Here is a 20,142-nt window from a genome sequence, read left to right on the forward strand (position 1 = left end):
GGGAAGGGAGCTGTGAAAGCTGGCTTTTAGAGGGATGCAACTGTGATTTGGTATTCTGAATACATTCTCTGTTGTCCCCGCCCCTCCCTCCACTCCCTCTGTTGGAGGGCTTGCATTTAGAAACTGGTAGAACTGTTGTCCACATTAACATTGCCTCCTTTCTCCATTGATTTCTGCTGTGAATAGGCTTCCTTGAATTCATGGTCATCTGCATCTTTAGGGTTCCCCTAAGGGATATTGGATTTCCTGCTTGGAGGACTGATCAGAACCATTAATCAGCCATGAAAATAAGCACTGGCCTATAAGCCGAAGGCCTGAAGGAAATCAGGGCTGGCTTATTGAAAATTAGGCAGAAGGTATAGAAGAAATATATTTATTTACGAACACTGTGTAGGCTTATAAGGAATTTGAAGTGACAAAAGTAAAAGATTTTCAATGCTTGTGTGCACCAAGGAGGGTTCAGCGCCTTCTTCCGGGCCAAGTAGAGGCTGCCAGGAGGCCCTCACAGTCCCACAGTCTGAACGGGGCCACAGGGCACAGATGACAGAGCTTGGACCCTGGCCTTAGGCGGCCTGAGTGAGAATCTGTGCATACCATTGACTTGCTGACCTTCATTTCCACATCTGTAATTAAATGATATACTATATAATTCTAATCTTTACCATAGATTTCCTTAGAGAGTTGTTATGGAGATTAAATGATGGACTATAATATGTCACAAAACAGGAACTCAAAGCTGCTTGTTGCTGATTTCATTTGGGTTTTCCCTGAAGCAGGGAACCTACAGACAATGCAGTTATGATTATGATAGACCTAATTATGATATCACAATGCAACGTAAGTATTACCAGCAAAGGTAAAAGTTGGAGAGTGAAAGAAAGCTAAAGGGAAGCATAAGATTATTAATACTGTCCCCTTCCAAAGTGAGGAGTCAAAAGATATCTATGGATGTTGGAACAAGAAAATGAAGACTGTAAATATTTCTCTCTCTCATCTCTTTCTCTTTCTCTGTCTCTGCCTCTATCTATCTCTAGATATACAATGGAGGCCAAAACAATAAATTAAGTCTCAATGGAATTTTGCGAAGTAAATGACTTTTGAAAATATTTTTATGAGGAGGTTAATTATTATTTTATTTGATATAAACGTATGAAATAGATTCACAAAATTTTACTCCCTTAAGAGTCTTAGAGATGATCTAATACAGCCTTCTCACTTTATCACGATGGCAGCCCAGATCGCGAGAGTTGAACTAACCTGCCCACATTTGCATGGCCAGCTAGTCTGTAGAAAAGACAAGCCTGGGGCACAGCTGTGTCTGCTAGTCCTCTGCTCTTTCCCTACCTTGCTGTAGAGTTAGAATCTTGGATGAAGAGCTACTGGGGTATTTAGCAATAAGAAATGACAAAAGCTATTGTGGGAGAGTAATTAACCCCCACCAATATCACATTCTTTTCTGGAATCAAGATAAAAGATACTTCTCAGCTCTCTTGCAGGTAAGCAAGGCCATGTGGCTAGTTTTCCCATTGGGATGAGGCATTTGATGGCTGAGCTATTCTCTTTCTCTCTCCTCCACTTTCCTTGCCAGTGACCCAGGAGGTGGTGTTTCCAACTGATATGGTTATGCCATTGCCAGCCCAGATCTCTAAGCGACTTCAGACCCCACTGTTGAAGTGCTTTGGACATCTAGTGTGAACAAGAAATAGCCCTTGTGATGTTAAGTAACTGAGTTTTGGGGGTTGGTTTTTTTTTGTTTTTACCGTAGCATAGACTTTCCTATCTTAATGCAGACATCAATACTATTTTCACTGGAATTAATTTATAATATTCCATAAAACTGAAATTGGCCTTGAAATAATCCTACAGTATAATGGTTTAGTCCATGTATAATAAGGCAAGAACTACATCTATTTTACTTTAATGTATTCTACGTAGAACATTCCATTTGAAATTGAAAATATACATATTTTTCCAGTGGTCTCAATTAAATTACTACATAATGTCTAAAATGAATTTCTTGTCCTAAACCTTTGTTGGAAATCTAATTTAAAATTTTTGTGTGTTTTTAATTAAAAATAACCTTTCTTTAATATGTGTGTTGACAATATCTTTTTATTGTCTAATAATACATTTATAATTTTCATAACATTGATAGCTAAAAACCCCTGAAGAAAAATAAAGATGACTTTTAATTCATCACTGTTAATAAGAAGTAATATATTTGTTCCTCAATACTTTTAAAACGTACAGAAAAATAGTAACAGTAGAACATTTATAGTTCTATGACCTTAATTTATGTGGACCGTATTTTTTGTACATGTTACTAGGATTTATAAGTTTTACAATTTTCCATTTTCTTCCACAGTATTTGTTTAAAAGTTGACTTACCTAACTATTAATGTCTTGTTCTTGGTGCTGTATCTTATTCCAGCCAGCAGGCAAGAATCGTCCTGGAATCGTCGAAGTGGAGGTAGATTTCATTGCAGCGTTCCCTTTTCCTTGAGGAGACCCTGGAGGTCACATGGGAGGAAAAATCACTGGAAGACATAAGGGCAAGAACTTGCCAACAAACCAGATTTTTTTACTTTCGGGAATTTTGGTGTCACGTATCATTGAATACTTTTCATTTGCCTTTTAAGAGTAATGCATAACCGATATGACAGTCTGTGTCTGATCAAGTGAATGAAAGTAAATTCACAGAGCTACTTTTCATGAGTAACTGACTGAGTCTCTGATATGAATGCTTCTACGCATTAGGAAAATGGGGTCTGGCTTACATTATGTTTATGAGGGCATGTGCGCACGCGCACACCTCTCCCTTTCTCCAGCATCTGCAGTGCTTTTTCATCTGATGATGAACTGTGTCACTGACTTGCCGGTTTGTCCACCATCTCTCCTACGATGCAGTCTCATGGAAAGCCAACATCATGTCTCGCTTTACCTGTCTCAGCTTTCGGGATAATTTTAAGGATTACGGGGGTCAACATACCTTTTTGAATGACTAAATACATTTCTCTTAGCCTGTGCATTGTCCTTTATGCCTATCAACCCAATCCAATATATCCAATTTTCTTTTTGCAATTTATTTATAAACAAAACGCTTCTTCATCCCCAGGGCTTACTTTTTAACGTGGTTTCCTACGCTGCTTCTCCCTGTCTGAGTCCCAAAGGGCTCACCCCGTGGTCACTTCACATGCATTTACACTCCTCCTCCAAGACTCCCTTGTCTGTCTCAATTCTCTCTTTTGCTTCCTGGCAATTTCCTCTGCCTGCTGTAGATTACACTAGTGTCCACTGATTCTGGTTCTTGGGGTTGGTATTGGTGGCCTTGATCTTCAGGGCCATTTCATGTGACATCATTTCTGTGTTACTTTCCATTTGAAGTTCATGACCTCTCACTCTACTTCTGTTGTTGACTGCTCTTTCTTACTCTCTTGTCCTAAGGAGCCTTACTCCAGCCATGGATTTGCGCACCCTTTCTCACCTACCCCCAACCCACATATTTCCTGCCACTATCTTTAGCTTCATCTTCAGCTTTGTCCTTAGCTATGTCTCTACTCTTATTTATCACCCCTTGGATTCTTCTGCCTCGTAGTTGTTTCTCTCCATGATGCTGCACTGTCCTTTGCCACCTGACATCGGCTACTTAGCAGCATATCCAACCTGGATCTCTAGATTCCAAGGCAGTGTTCCACTTCTGCTGTAAGACAACTTCAGCCTGGCAGGCTGAATCTAAGTCTAGAAATTCAACTTTTTCATTAGTCTCGTTCCTGAGCTTAATTTCTATTTTAAGTTCTTATTTCCTAGGTGGTAGAGCCTAATCTTGGTCAGCTCAAGATTCCACCTTTCTCCCTGTTGCGTCTAAGTTCTGGGTTGGGGGAGGACACACTTGTGCAGAGTGATGGGGAGGGTCTGGTCTTCATTGTTAATTGTCCATGTTGCATAGATTGGGTGTTCTTGCTTCTGTTCGATTCAGTAACCAGCCCAAGTTGCTACTGTGCCATCTTTTGCTCCCAGTGACAAGTTCTTTCTGTCCGTAGTGTATCTTATTTCACCTGGCACTATAGATTACTCCATGAGGCTGTCTACACCTCTTTCTGCTTGGGCACAACCCATGGTCTTCCTCTTGGTCTTCCCATGCAACTCAGATATTTACCCTAAAAGGGCCATAGGTTCCTCTCCTCTCAGATTTCCCAAACCCATCTGGGAATTCCACCATCCCTACCCATCTCTCCCTACCCAACAGCACTTTCTCTGTGTAGGGGAATCTTTTCTCTAGCCCCAGGCTGGGATAGTCTAGTTCTTTCTCTTCACGTCTTCTCTCCCAATGTGTATTTATATCCTGAGTTCCATTAGAATCCAGTCTTTTGAAATGCAAAGCCCTTTTCTCTGCTTTCCCTAATGCAATGAACACGCGACAAGGTTGTGTATGTTAGGTGAGGGAAATATAAGAGAGGGCGAAAATTCTAGAAAGAAAAATATAGTTAATATGTAAAAAATTTTTGCTCATCACTCTGGCTTTTATCTCTTTGATCATATCCACCTATCTTTCTCTTCTTTCCCCTCCAACACCCTTGCTCTTTGTTCTTAGCTTCCAGAGGGAACTACAGACACTCACCCCTGCAATTGCACTGAGAGCCTCAAACCCCCAAGGCTACATACACTGAATTCCCCGAGCCTTCCAGTTTTCCAGGAGTCAGCCCCTTCAGTGCCGTGGTAAGGGTGTGGGATTGGAATCGCAAGACCCGTTCCAGTCATGGCTTCAACCCTCACTGACTCTGAGATACTGTGTTAGTGGGCTCGTCCCACTTTCTCTCTTATCATATAAATTCCTTATCTGTAAAATAGCAATAATAGTACCTCTTTCATAGCTTTATTCTGGGAATTTGTTGTTAAAATGTATGTAAAAGTGCTTTATAAATGGAAATATTTACATGAATTATTATTCTTTTCCTATCTCCTTGACTTTTTGCAATTGCCTGACACCCCACTCCCGACTCTGACTCTTAGGATATAAACAATCAAAAATAAGTCGTTAATGAAAAACTTCTAATATTTTCTTGATACAGATAGAAGAATTGAAACCTTGACTCACCTTCAGCTGTGTTCTTTACTCTCAATCCTGAACTGGTAGAGATTTAATAAGCAGGATACAGAATTATGGTGATTGGGTATGCTCCAAGTTCAGGTTATAGTAATTTTTTTTGTCTCCTTCTGACTTCCCAGTAGATCCCCTCTGAATATCTGATTGGTATTCAACTATTTAACTCTCAGCTTCCTTTCCATTTCCAATTGATGACTAAACTACACAGCACCTAGCATACAGTAGATATTCAAGTCTTATTGGTGAATACACGTGTGATATCATTCATTTTCTTGATTTTCCTCCTTTTCTTTTTTTCCTTAAGATTTTATTTATTCATTTGAGACAGAGTGAGAGAGTGAGAGAGGGAGCGAGCATGAGCAGGGGGGAGAGGCAGAAGGAGAGGGAGAAGCAGACTCCCTGAGCCCGACATGGGACTCCATCCCAGGACCCTGGGATCATGGCCTGAGTGGAAGGCAGATGCTTAACCGACTGAGCCCCCCAGGCGCCCCTTTTCCTCCTTTTCTGAATCATCCTGTCCCCTTTCTTTCCAAGTCCAGAGCTTTTAGTTTTTCTGGCTCTTTCATCTTACTCTTGTCGTTTCTCCAGTAGAGAAAATTCCTGAATTTACATATTCAAAGTTAAGTCTTTCTCTTGAGCCCTCAATCTATTGTTCCAACTTTCTACTGAACATCTTGAATGGCCTTCCTTCAATATGTCCCAGACGGATGTTGTGACATTTCCCAGCTCAACTTCCAACAGAGTTGACTCTCTGTTGAACTGGACCACCATGATACCCATGTCACAGACTCGTTTGGTTAGATAGAAATGAGATGTTCACTTTAAAGTCCTCGACACAGTGCCCAACACATTGTACATGCTCAGTAAATGTTTGTTGTTCCTGTTATTATGTAAATGGGTTGAGCGGCTTCTAAACACCTAGATTTGTGAGGTTAAAATTTTTTCCTTTTAATGTATCTTTCATTTTGATTTTTCAAGAACAGTTGTTAATAATAGCACTATTATTATTTAAAATGGAAAGCTGAGGGAAGAAAAAAAGAAAGAAAAGAATGTTTAGGCTAAAGCACAAAATACAACAAGTATACACTATTTTTCTAAAGGTCACTGGAAAATTTTCAGATCTTTGCATTAAGCAAGGCAAATCCTGTTGACTGAGCACACTAGATGAAAGGTAAAAAATCAGGGCATTCATGAGTATCTGAAAGTGTAGAAGGAAGGGATTTTCTTAGGTTGCATCAGTGATTCACTGACAATTAAAACTAGTTGATATTCTGGGATTAAATGAGTGTGGAATATATATAGGGAAATACTAAAAAATTGTTAAAAAGATTTTGGAAATAACATAAAGACTTCAAAATTTTTTCAGTTTTTCCAGATGATTATTGGTTTGGAAAAGATTGGCACCTATTTGGTTGTCTGTTCTAAATAACAAGTAATGAATGAATGAATGAATGAATGAATGAATGAATGTGGGAATGTATGAATAGATAAATAAAGTTGGAAGTTTAAAGGCTAATGATATTGAATTCTGTTGGCATCATTATTGTAACTACTTACTTATTCTAGCCTTGGCAGTTCAATACAGACACATTTTGGTAAAAAAAAAAAAATCTCAAACCATCCCTTTAGTCAATATACTGCAGATTAAATCTAGCATAGGGTAAAGTTACCAGCATTAATTTGAATTTTTAAAGTAAAAATTAGAAAGATGGAAAGCTAGAGCATTCTTCGAATCTTTCATTTGAGATTTGAATCTTGATCTTAAGTTTGCAGAGTGCAGAGAGCATTCTCTAACGCTACTGTCAAGGTCCCTCTTCTCACTCAATTTTATTTATGTAGAATCTTTCATCAAAAGATCACAAAGAGCTGTCTAACCAGCTATAAAGAAACATAAATCAAAAAGAAAATGAAATGCTCAAACAATAAAATTATACATTAGAGGCCCATTTAAAGCAGAGCATTTTAAGATGAGAGAAAAGTCTTGGCTGGAGTATACAGAACATAAGTTATAATGGGAAGCTATTTCATAATTTGGTGAAAAATGAAAAAGGCCCACTTCTAGTAGTGGAGAGCCTATTATTAGGAATGATCACTTGCATACCAGTGCTTTAATGAAGGGGGTGAAGAGCATAATAATTTGAAGTGGATTTGACAAAGTATGGAGGCACTCTTCTTGCTGCTCCAGGGAGAAAAAAATTTTTTTTATTCCATAAACGGGCATTGTGCTCAACTCTCATGCTCTTTGGCATGCCTATTGCTGATTGCTATTGTGTCTTTCTCAGAAGGCTCTATGCTAAAGTCCCACAGTTACATATATACTATACATATCGTATTTATGATATATATCCACCACAGGGGCCTCAAGGAAGCCAAGGTGATCCTTCAATCTCTACTGTCATCTTTACTTCTTCTTCAGCACAGATTAATTCAGTGTCCCCCAAGTCCCAGGATTTCCAATTTACAGTAGGAAAATATTCATTTTAATGTCTCCAAGCATAGGGAAAATATAAGAACGTTGTAATACTATTGCTTTAACAAAAACCAGCAGAAGTCCTTTTAAGCTTGCTTATATAGAGAAGCTAAAGAATCCAGAGACATCAGTCTTTTGTTTTATTGGCATTAAAATAAATATCAAGAAAATGTTCTTTGGCATAAAGTTTATAACATTCAGATTAAAGTCTACATTCTGAGTTTTAGAATTTCAAATATCTCTAAGTTTCCAGTCTCCTTTTGTTCAAACCTGACTCTTCAGATAATTTATCTTATGGCTTGAGGATTATGCCTGACAACTTGTAGTAAGAAAATTTACACAAAGTGTGATATTTATACCTTTGTTAACATTAAATTTCATGTTCAAAATGATGTACACTCTGCATGCAACATATAGTGATTATAAATGATAGTGAAAATGGATATACAATTTTATCTTTTATTCATTTATGATCTCAAGAATATGCAGTCTATTGTTTGTGTGCTTCCCAGAAATTAAGAATTGGCAAGTAATGGACTAATACACATGCAAAGGAAGAAGAAAGAGGCAGAGAAAAAAAGGAGGCAACATGAGCATAGGATCATCTCTACCACATGGGAAGGTATGTTTAGTACCTGAATTCGTGATGTTCAAAGTAAGACCTGGAAGAAGAAAAAGGAAAAAAAAAAAAAAAAGAGCTCTCAGCAGAAGGGAAGGAAAAGATTCAAATATTTGAGGAAATGAAAAAAAGTCCAGTCAGCCTGAATGCAGTCAGCGCTGGAAAAAGTTGGGTAAAAAGGAAGATTCACAGGCCAGGTGTCAGTCAGGTCCTTGGCTGCAAACAAGGGAAGGCAGCCATGGCTATCCTAAACAGAAAGGAAATTATTGTAATATAGTGGAGAGCATCCATGATGGATGGAAAAGATGAACAAACGGGCTTGGAGAATGAGCCAGGAACTAAGGGAGGGTAGGGGGAGAAACTCTCTCTTTAGGATAATGCCAGTGTTTGTGCCTCCATTGGATAGTTCATGCTGCTAATTGACCTCAACAAGGAAGAATTTCCCACCTATCTGTATAGCTTTTTGGCCTTCTCTCAGGATGCAGAATCCCAGCTGGAGGGGTCCAACTGGCCAAACATAGAAATTTGGCTGTGTGCCCCAGCCGGCCAGGGATGCAGTAGTAATGCTTGGACCCTTGGCTTCAGGAAGACTCACCAAATGGGATCTCTTTCCACATAGGTAGGGAATTCTGTTGCTGGGCAGTCAGATGGCCACCAATGTGCAGTAAGAAATTTAGGTTTTATTTAGGTTCTATTTAGGCCAATAACAGTTTTTGGCAGGGAGATCGTATAGTTCTATGTCTCATATAAAGATCACTTCAGTGGCTGCTCTTGAATGTGTCTTGGGATAAATGAAATAACACTGTAATCTTTGACATAAGAAAAATATCAACCCCAGATAGTTGAAATATAATGTCTATAATAGGATAATCCCTTCTTTCAGATAGTGACTAGAATTGAAAACCTGATCAAGTAAGGTATAAGTGCTTTGAATATTTTCTCTCTTACATTTTAACTGCCTCTATCTTCTCATCCTTTAAAGTCAGGAATTGAGGAGGGTTTATTTCGACCTCTACTTTGACTCTGGAGGACTAAAGCAGGAGATCAAAGAACAAAACAGGGACTGTATAAAGCGCTGGACCCTACACCAAAAACTTGGTTAGGTTTCAGTAAAACTCAGAAATGAAACTGGACAGATTTTTCTTTTTTTTTAAACAAAGAATACAAAGCTACAAACAAAACATTTGGCCCTGTGAACGCTGGTATGTTAAAAATTGCTGCTCTTTTCATTGTATCTTCTTTGAAAGCAATTTTGGAAAAGTAGACCTGTTACAAATTCTTAGTGGATGTGTAAAAAACAGGAAAATTCCATTTGAGAAAGGAGTGAAACTTGCTGCCCATTCGTTTCTCAATGTGAGCAATCAGGATCACCTGAAAAGATAACATCCCCGGTGTCATATAGTTAAATGCAAGTACCTAATATATTTTATATATTTAACCTCATAATCTAATGAATTTGCTAAATGATTACTAATTCATAAAACAGTCTTTTCATAACAAGAAAATGAAAAATTTCCTGAATTTACATTTGAGATAAAAATAAGTGGGAGGCATTTCATAAGATCAACTCTTGCCAGAAAGCCAAATTAAATTAGTGTCACATGTAGCTCATCTCAGTGGGCATGCACGCACGTGCACACGCATGCATACACACACGCACACACACCTGATTCATACAACAAATTAGAGACACTTATTTGATCAATTTGTCATTTGCCCTTTGCACTACAGTTTTTAGAGCCAATTTGATTTCCATTTTTTTTAAAAAGAAGAAAGAGGAAAAACAAAATACTCTGTGAATATTTTCTTTTAGGCACTGTGCTTGGTGCTTTGTATGTGTTTTTTATTTAATTCTCATGATAACCTTCCAGGTGGTAATTACTATTTGATACGTGAGGAAATTCAGGGCTCAGAGAAGTTAAGAAGATTTACAAGGTCACAGAGTTAGTATGTATGAAGAATCGAGATTCAAAACAAGGTTGACTAACTTCCTTGTTCATATTCTTTGTGCTGTACTATGCATCCTCCCAGAATTTAAACAAATTAGCAGCTGCAGTTTAAGGCTAGAATGTGTATTTGTATTAGATAGAGCCATATGAAATTCTACATTAGATTGTTTTGACCTACAAAAATGGCAGTATTCATATTTTTATTGAAAGTACAAAACCCTGCAAATGATGGTAAATACTCCATTGCAAATATTGGTGAAATTAATTTTGGCTTCAATCATTATCTGGTGGTAACATGATTTTCATGCAAATAACATAGTGTATACATTCTTAAATGTTAGCATGGCTTTGTACAAACAAGAATGTAAAAAAATGACATAAAAGTCAAAGAAAAACCAGAATCAAAACACCAAAAGAGAGATTAAAACAGATAAATTAAATCTCCCTGATTTACCCATTAAGTGTACTTGTATGAAATTGGTAACTAAATTTCATTCAGACATAAAATATCAAACCCATTAAGTTATTAAAATGATTATTTTAAACACATTTCTCTGGAACTACAAAGGTTGAAAACAAAGGTATTAGATAAATTTTTAAGGTGGAGCTGATTAAAAATTCTAATATAAAAGTACCGGATGATAAACTGGTGAAGTACATTCACTTTTCTGATCAGGTGCATTAACTACAGCAGCTTTGAGTAAATCATTCATCACAACAAGCATGCACTGTATAAAAATTGATGGACAACTCAAATTTTAAAATGCATATTTTATACATATTAAAATCTTTGAACTAATGAACTACATAAGTTATTGGTATCACATTGAAAATTATTGTAATAGAGAAGAAATGGTTTGAATGGTGTGTGAACTAACTCCCCGGTTTATTTGAAAGCATATTGCTTTGATTGTAAATCTCAGTGACTCTAAGTGGGAAATATTGATACATATTTGATTGGGACATCAAGTTTTGAAGAGCTCAGAGAAGATTATTATACTAATTTAAAAAATTAGTTTATCAAAAGCTTATTCAAACCTACTACGTGTCATCAGGGATTCAGGGATTAACAAGGCATTTCAAGGAAGTTTCAAGCTGCTTGATCAAGAAAATGTGAATCCCTTCGTCCTTTAAAGGACACTTGGTTTATACCTTAGTGAGGAAGAGAGCAAAACTATTAGAGGCATTTTCTTGCCACTTAGTAGGAGCTCAGGAAATGATAGCTCTCTGTAATTATAGTGATCAGTTATTATATACGTGTGCGTGCGCACACACACACACATAATCATTTATAAAAGAAAACTCTTTTTTGGTGTTTGGATTCCAGCAAGAATCTCAACATCACCCCCTCCCAAATGACCAGGAAAAACTAGCATTGGGAGGGGCCTTACAATGGAAATAGTTCTCCAGATTTCTGGTTTTTTTCTATGATCAAAGCTCGTGAAAGCATTATTTAAATTGTGAAGTGTTGTGCAAAACAAAGCATTATGACTGTTGTTTTCAGCAAAAGATGTTTTTTTTAAAGATTTTATTTATTTATTTGAGAGAGACAGAGAGAGAGAGAGAGCGAGAGCACATGAGAGTGGGAAGGGTCAGAGGGAGAAGTCCCTCTGGGGCTCCAGGATCATGACCTGAGCCGAAGGCAGTCGCTTAACCAACTGAGCCACCCAGGCGCTCCTCAGCAAAAGATGTTTTTGCATATAGTGAGCCTGAGGCAGGAAGTACTACATTAATTACCTGTTTGGTGGTGGGATAACTTGACGGAGGGCTCATTTAAGGAGACCTGAAGGAAGTCAGAGTTTGGCTTTGAATCAGTGCTCCAGTGATTCTGTCTGGTAAAATTCTTCCATCTGTTATACAAGTCTTAACATTACTGTCTTCAAGTCCACAGCTATGGATACAATTTGCGCACATACTTAAAAAAATATTTGACATGTGGGTAGTTAGGGAGCCACTGCCTGAATTTGTCTCCTCCACGAATGACTTGAAGAATCAGACAGGGCTGGGGATTTGGAGGATACAGCTTTCACTGTGAGCACACGGGTGCCAGGGAGCCCACAGACTCAAAGACTGGGAGGATCAGACCTCCAAGCGTAGCGGTGTGTGTTGAGTGTTCCTATGGGGATCCCAGCCAGGCTCGGGGTGAGTTCTGTTATCCTGAGAATGGAAAAGTGTCCCCGCAGCGAGTATCCCTTTGTCAGAAACTGTCCATAATTCCCAGTTCAGGAACCGCTGTGGAAAATGTTCAGGTCAGTGCTTAAGAAATTCTGGCATCCTCTGTTCTGTCTTCTAGTATGATCCTCTGCCCTGTGAAAGATTTCTCAGAAACCTGGGTCAGAAGTTAATGGCCTTAATGTGGTGGAAAATTGGTTGAGTCCATCCTCTCTTGCTGTTTCAACTTTAGTGGAACAAGATTTCTTTCTTTCTCTTCCTTTTTTTTTTTGATCATAGTCTCTATAGGAAATTTTGAGGGAGTGCTTTCCTGCTTTGTCACACTGTGGCACATAGAATAATGATAATATTTGTATATGACTTTGGGGAGAAGTTCCTGAGGCTGCTCGTGGCAGGAGGTGACTGAAGGCCTTGCCCAGCCTCTCTGAGGACTGAGAGTCTATATTTTCAGTATATCCATTTATAGCTCAGAGGTTGGCAATTTCTGTTCTAGGGGAACTACGTCTATTACACAGTGAACAAATGGGGTACCCTACCTTATAATTTTGATGGCAAATACTATGTACCAAACCCCACTCTATGTGCTCCGTATGTATTAATGTTTAATGCTTCCACAGTCCATGAGGCAGATATTATTGTTATTCCCATAATATGAGAGGAAACTGAGGCGTATGAAGACCAGCGATTGGCTAAGGTCACATAGACTTGTCAGAGGAATTGACCGAGACAACATTTGGGACCTATGCAGTCTGGCTTCAGGATTGTGCTCTTAAACACTCTTATATTGCCTGAAGGAAGCAGTGGCAAGAAGGGTGAACTAATCCAATAATCCATATAATATCAGCACCAAGCCTTTTGGGTCCTGAATCCTTTGAGAAGATTCTAGGCCGCAGAAAAATCCCACCAAAAGCAACCATTGGACCAAGGCCAGGGTTAGGATCTGGAGAAGACGAATTCTTACAACACAAAAGTCACAACTGACTTTGGGTGGTAGGAATATGGGAACTGAATCCTTCAATTTTTGAGCATAAAACCAGTAACCTTCAACAAGTAGGGATATATATATTTTTTAATCTCTAGATAGGAAGGAGGTCCTTAGGAGGTAATTAGGAGATCCAGACCCGGAGGGAGACACGGTAAGGGGCTCCTTGACCACGGAGAGATGGTTCTGTTCCTGGCCCTGCAAAACAGACGCTGCTTAAATTCCACTTGACAATCCAATGTAGAGCTGAAGAGTGAGCGGCAGGAATCCTCAGTGAGGGGCCGGGCTGGGATTTGGGAGATGCAGTAATTATGTGGAGTCCTGGGGCCATTTCCCAGTACTGTATGCAGCTACAACTCAGCCTCAGAGGGCCAGGCCAGACTTGGTTTAGTGCCTCCTATTTTTGTACAGTTCCCTATGACAGAAACACTCAACCTGGAAGTCTAAGGCTCTCTCTCCCTCCCTGCTCCCTGACCCCGAAATCATCCAGCTAGAAGACTTCATTGCTTCATGGTGATACGGATAAGGAAATGAGAGGGAGGACAGCTTATGGCTGATAGGAGATAATATCAACAGTTGATAACTCAAAGTGAGTTAATTAGTGTCTAAATTACTTCAATCTTAAGTTAGCCCTGAGGTTTGTTCAGGAACAATTTCCCTTGAGGGACATGAGGTGGTTGTGGGAGAAACTAAACTCACATAGGATCACCGAAGATTTCTTCCTCCTGGGCACACAGCCAGACTACAGCTCCCCCTCCATTCCATGAGGCCATGTGACTTGAGTGCTAGCCAATGGGATGTACAAGGGGTAGGGCACGTCCTTTCCAGGCCAGGTCCTTCAGCACTGCCCTCACAACCCTCCTTGCACCCTGCCCTCTTTCTTTGCTGATCTGCTGGCCAGAGAAGTTCCAACAGATGGCCAGGGGATGGCACGGACGCAAGATGGAGGGTGCCTGTGCCGTTGAGTCACCACAACTGGACTTTGTGAAGCTAAGAAAGGAATTTCTGTTTTGTTAAACATGCAGGTTTCAATGTTGGCTTATTGCAGTTGCCAGCATTGTCTAATCCAGTGCTGGTAATAGCAGAAACAACCAATGTGGTGGTAGTGCTTCGACGGACCACATAGGCTTTACTTATATCAATTAATCCAAATAAAAAAAAATATAAGGCAAGTATTTTTATTATCTATGCTTACAGTATTTTATTATCTATGCACAGTCAATGTTGACTTGCCCAAGGTCACACAACCTATAGAATACACAGTATTAGAACTCCAGAGACGGTACCGTAGTTTAGCATTTAGAGTTCCCTCTGATGATGTAAGGTTCTTTGAGAAGACAAAATATGTTCCCTTTAATGAAGAGAACATGGTTTGATTTAGGCCCATGCATGAGTTCCCTGATTGCCACGGGTCTCTGACCCACGAACAAAAATGAGAGGGTAGAGGAACGGGTCCGGGGGAGGGAAGCGGATGGTCACAGTGTGGGGAAAAGAGAAAATGAATTAAGGTCTGAGCTTCTGGAGCTTTGAAAGAACTGGAAGTAGGGGCCAGAGGGGTTGGGTGAGCAGTGTGCAGCACCCCAGATGAAGCTTGCTGGAAGAGGGGAAGAGGCTCTTGCACTTACAGGGTCACTGTGGCCCCAGACTGATCGCTTGGAGAGCCTCCCCTGCAGAGAAGAGCAAGGTGCAGAGGGGAGGGAGAGGTGGGGCTGGACAGTCATTGTATCCGGCTGCCCTGCACCCCTACCTATTCCTGACCTTAAAAATGCTGTGTGTCAGGTGTCAAGGTGACCCACGACCCCAGCTCACAGAAAGCATTTCTGAAAAAGCCAAGGGGAGAAGAAAGCATGTTCTTCTCCTTTCCTTTCTGGCCACTATCAAGCAGGTATGGACATCGAGAATCTTGTCAGTACTGGCCCCTCGTTCCAAGAGGACAACGTATGACTTGCTCTTAAGGGATGCCTTGGAAGAACGTCCCAGGGCAACAACCAATGATGGCAAGTTCTGCTTTTCAGGCCATTCCAGCAGAGCCAACTTGTTGCGCACCCGAAAGAACTTGACAGAAATTTTGATAAGGAGTATCTGGATATTACCGAGTACATGGGTTGTTGGAAAGGCTCGTTTCTTTGCACTAACATTAAAAAAAGAAAAGAAAACTCATTCTTGTAATGATCTAGATACAGGTTCTAACAGAACCAAAGATGCAAAATGTAACATTCTTCCTTTTGATGCCTATGTCTTGGAATATGTTTGCTGGATTTATTTAGTCAGCTCTTAGGAGAGCCTGTTACCGGGGTGCACCTAGCCCCGCACAGCTTGGGTAGGTGCTGGAATCCCAGGGCGGCGGTGGAAAGTGGCGGCTATGAAAGCAACAAGACAGGATTTCTTACTATTAACTTGATGTGGAAGACACGCACAGTTCATGAAATGAAATGAATGATAAGAAAATGAGGGCAGGGCAAATGCTGAGTGTGAGCTTAGTACTAAAGCACTCTGGTTGTTCGAAACTGATATTGAGGGGTGTTTGTGTGTCGGGAGGGGCTGGGGACAGTAGGTCAAGCGGTTGTAACGAGTCCTATAGAAAGCCGACCCAGCGGCAATCAGTGGGGCTAGTAAATTTCACCAAGTACACTGATTTCACTTGAGTCATCATCTCACCCCGCGGGAAGTTCCCATGCTAGTTACTGTATCAATGCTTTAAATGAGGAATTTTCTCTTTCTTTACATTAAGTGTGAGTGGAGTTCTGTGACTGACAGCAAGCTGCATATGCAGACACTGTGGTGGGAGGGCCCGCTGGGGACGATCTACTGTATACTTTGTGACATTTCAAGGAGGTGTCTGTGTGAGTTATAGCTGAGCACTCAATGGCTGCCATGTTTGTTTACACCATCCCAGTGTCGAATTCATTGTTTTTAAAGCTCTTTGGGATCATTTGTATATGTAGGGTTCCATATAAAACCAGTGTTTACTTCTTTTTGTGTTACGCGTTTGGAGCCTGACACATAAGGGTGCTTTTAGATGCAGCATGCAGCAAAGTAAGCACTCAACTCTTACAAACACTACCAGGCACTGGGCTCTGGGTGGTCTACCTGGGGGCAGTGGAAAGGGGCTCACAGGTATCCAAGTAAATGGAAACAAAGACAGGGCAAAACCCAGGTATTTATTCAGCTGTTGAAAATTTTATGGGCAACCAGACTACAAATAATGCGAGTTATTTTACTGAGAGTTTGCTGAAGAAATGGAGCTTTAACTACCTCCATTTTATTTGTGAGTGGTGTGTGTGTGTGTGTGTGTGTGTGTGTGTGTGTGTGTGAATATTAAAATGTCTATTCTCAGCATCTTGTTACCTGGAAATTTCCATTAATTGACATAATTGCGGTTCATTGAAGAAATGATGCTATTAATCTATATTATAAGCCTGAGACATGGCAAAATCCTTAAATTGAGTCTTATTGAGACTTGATGTTTATTGCTTTTGAATTCTTTGAGCAGAAATAATTTCTGTGACATGTATGGTGACTTCCTAAGCAAAATATGGAACTACTCAAAAATATTTCACATTTAGAACATGTTGAATAAAAGAGATTGTACTAAAAGGCACACAATAAATCTCTCATGTTCTTTAAAGACACGCAAACTAATAAATTATTCTAGCCTTTATATATATATATAATGTAATATGATCTGTATTATACTCACACACACTCATACAGCTGACCATTGAACAACAGGGGTTTGAATTGCACAGATCCATTTATATGCAGATTTTTTCTATGAATATGATACATACTGTAAATGTATTTTCTCTTCCTTATGATTTTCTTTTTTCTAGCTTTATTGTAAGAATGTAGTATATAATACATATACAAAATATGCGTTAACTGACTATGTTATTGGTAAGTCTTCTGGTCAATGGTAGGCTTAGTAGTTAATTTTTGGGAAAGTCCAAGTTATACTCAAATTTTTGACTGTGTGGGGTGGGAGTCAGTGCCCCTAATCCCCCTTGTTCAAGGGTCAACTGCATATGACAGTTTTGTGGTTCATTTATGACACAGCACATCAAAAGGGTGTTGGTTGAAGCTTGTAAATTGTGGTTGGTCTTTCTTACCTGTAGTCTAATTGTTAGGAAACCCCTTGGTTATAATAAAAAATATTAATACAACAGCTAGATGGTGTCAATGAACTGAACATAGAGACCAAGAGTTATTTAAACTCTGATGTACATGTTGTGATTCCAGAAAAGTCTTCCCGGGCACTCTACCCACTATGGTGGATACTGAAGAATGCACACAGTGTGAGGTTCCCATTTCTCAGTGATTTTAAGGTAATAGATTTTGATTTTTCCATGATGACCTTGGGAAGTGCTGTTTAACTCATATAACCCAAAAGTTCACAGACCTCATCAGCATGTGGATTCGAATGAGGTCACTTATTGATGTTATAATCACAGTACTTGTGTGACTTTGGGAAGTCACTTAACCTTTTAAAGACCTGTTAGCTTATCTGTAAAATGAAGATAATAATAGGAACAACATTATTTTGAATATGGATCAAAGAGGCTGATCCATGTGAAGAATTTAGCAGAGTATCCAGCATATAGGAACTTAAATATTACTAATAAAAATATTATTTTATTTATTGATTGGCTTACATTCTATTTTTAAAAAATGATTTGAGGTGATAAAATAAAAAACAAAGGAAAAGTAGGGATTATATGCCAATTTTATTTTTTTCCAATGAAGTTTCTTCAGAGCAAAATATTTAAAAAGAAAACAGGGGTCATTGGAAGGGCAAGAGTTTTTGGCATTTCAAAAACTCATTTCAAATACATCTTAAAAAGTTGAATCTTAAAAGGTGAACCATTTAATGTATCTTTAAAGTCAGTCGATTTCTAAAATTTGAGGATGATAGATTCAGTTTCATAGTTCTTTCTTGCCTGCAACACAGCTAAAATATAGAGTTTTCATTTTTTTTCTATCTGACTGAATTGCTATCAGATTTTTGTAAACCATTCACTCTGGAAGAATGCTTTGTTCTGGAAAAGGCAAGTGCTGGGAGAAACTCAGCAAGACTGCATAGCTTATTCTTTGAAAACTAGCACTTGATAAGGGTGTTAACTCGACATGTAATTCCACTTAGTAAAGGGATCATTGAACAGAATGGATGCAATGATTAAACCATAATTATACACTGTAGCTATAATTATTTTGCAAAGAAAAGGTACATGTAACAAATAAAGGAAATATTTAAACATAGGCATACAGGAAAAGAAAAATCCATTATTTAGGATGAGAAAGTGTAAATCTGTGTGAAAATCAATGGAAATAAAAAGCAGGTTGGAAATGTTTGCATTGAAATAATCAGAAGAATAAAAAGCATCAGTTACGATTCCCCGATCACAGCAAAACTCTCTTAGACAAGGTATTTTATAATGCAAACATTGAGAAAATGGGAGGGATAAATGTTTGTTGAATGAATGAATCAATGATTGAATGAATCCATGAATTGAAGAGGGGACCTTTAATAAAGTCTGTGCTATCAAGAGAAAATAACCAAATTAAGACATGAAATTTTGTATAAAGCTCATTTTACATTTTACCACATTGAGGGTGTTGAGCTAATTGCTTACATCTTTACTTTAAGAACCAAAAATAGAGGGAATAGTAAGTAATATTGACATTTGGGAAAAAAAAAAAGAACTAGCAAGGAAGACTTTACAAAAATAGCTGTTAGATTGCAGTGAATAAGGGGAAAAGGTAGTTTTCTAGAAGTGGTGATTGCTGTAGTTATCAGGTGCAGCAGGCTTTACGGCAAGAGGCTGGGGCTGTCTTACAGGACTTGGGGACCAGGTAGGGACAGGGCTGGGGTGTGAAGGAGAAGCAGAAGTGCCAACTCTGCAAACACAGTGAAGAGACTACATTAGGGGTCAGGAAGGTACAATATGGAAAAGCGGGGTGTGGGTCTTTGGGGCTGCGACTCAGCACCTGTGGCGGGGTGGGGAAGGATGACCTGCCCAACCAGCTCACTGGTGGGAGGTCGATCTGATCTGAACAAGAAGGTCACGGTTTTTTTAGAATCTTTAATGGTCCAATTCTTTCACGACTATGACCGAGAAATACCAAATACTTTTCAAAATTTGGGGGAGGGGTGGGTCTAAATGGATCTACAAAGTACCTATGACATTTGAGTACTTCCTGGTTTCATCGCTAGGGCTTTGTTTGCACTTAGTTTCATTTTTTTAAAAGATAAGGAATATTAAGCCGGGACAGAATTTTGGTCCAGAGGTGTGAAGGGGTTTTACCAACAGATGATTATTAGCTTCCAGATCCCTCCGGAGTCTTACCCCAGTTTGAAGTTCCACTCTGTAAACAAGCATCACCTTGCCTGATTCACGGCGTAAGCTTGTTCCCCAGGGAGCCATCTAGTCGACGGCGGAGGTCACTTTGGCAGACCCTGTTAATGTTCATAACATGCTGACAGTTACCACATTCGATAAAGCCAACAGGATTTTGTGTCCCTAAAGCAATGACAGAAACGAGTTTACAGACCTCTCCCCCGCCCTGTGCTCTGCGGCCATCACCCTTTAACACGCTGCGACCGAGACCACGCAGCCGACCTCTCGCATCCTATGGTCTGGAAGGTCTGGCCACCCTGGAAGGAGGAAGAGCATCCCTGCTGCCGCTTCTCCTCTTTCTGCTGAGGCTGGAGAGCCCGCAAAATTAGAGTTTCACTGTGACTCCTTCTGCTCGTTTTACAATTTGCCAATTTCTTGCAGTGCTCCGGATTGCTACAATCTTATCATTTTCAAAACCTCATCATTACTTGTTCTCTCGGGGTAGATCATT

General features: G+C 39.4%; 1 pseudogene; it reads right to left on the reverse strand.

Moving 5' to 3' along the window:
- LOC113927895 overlaps window positions 1-19,718 on the reverse strand; it is a 56,133-nt pseudogene extending 36,415 nt beyond the window's left edge.
- Between the last annotated feature and the right edge of the window lie 424 nt (window positions 19,719-20,142).

This window comes from Zalophus californianus, chromosome 7 (genome assembly GCF_009762305.2).
Source record: "Zalophus californianus isolate mZalCal1 chromosome 7, mZalCal1.pri.v2, whole genome shotgun sequence".
NCBI lineage: Eukaryota > Metazoa > Chordata > Mammalia > Carnivora > Otariidae > Zalophus > Zalophus californianus.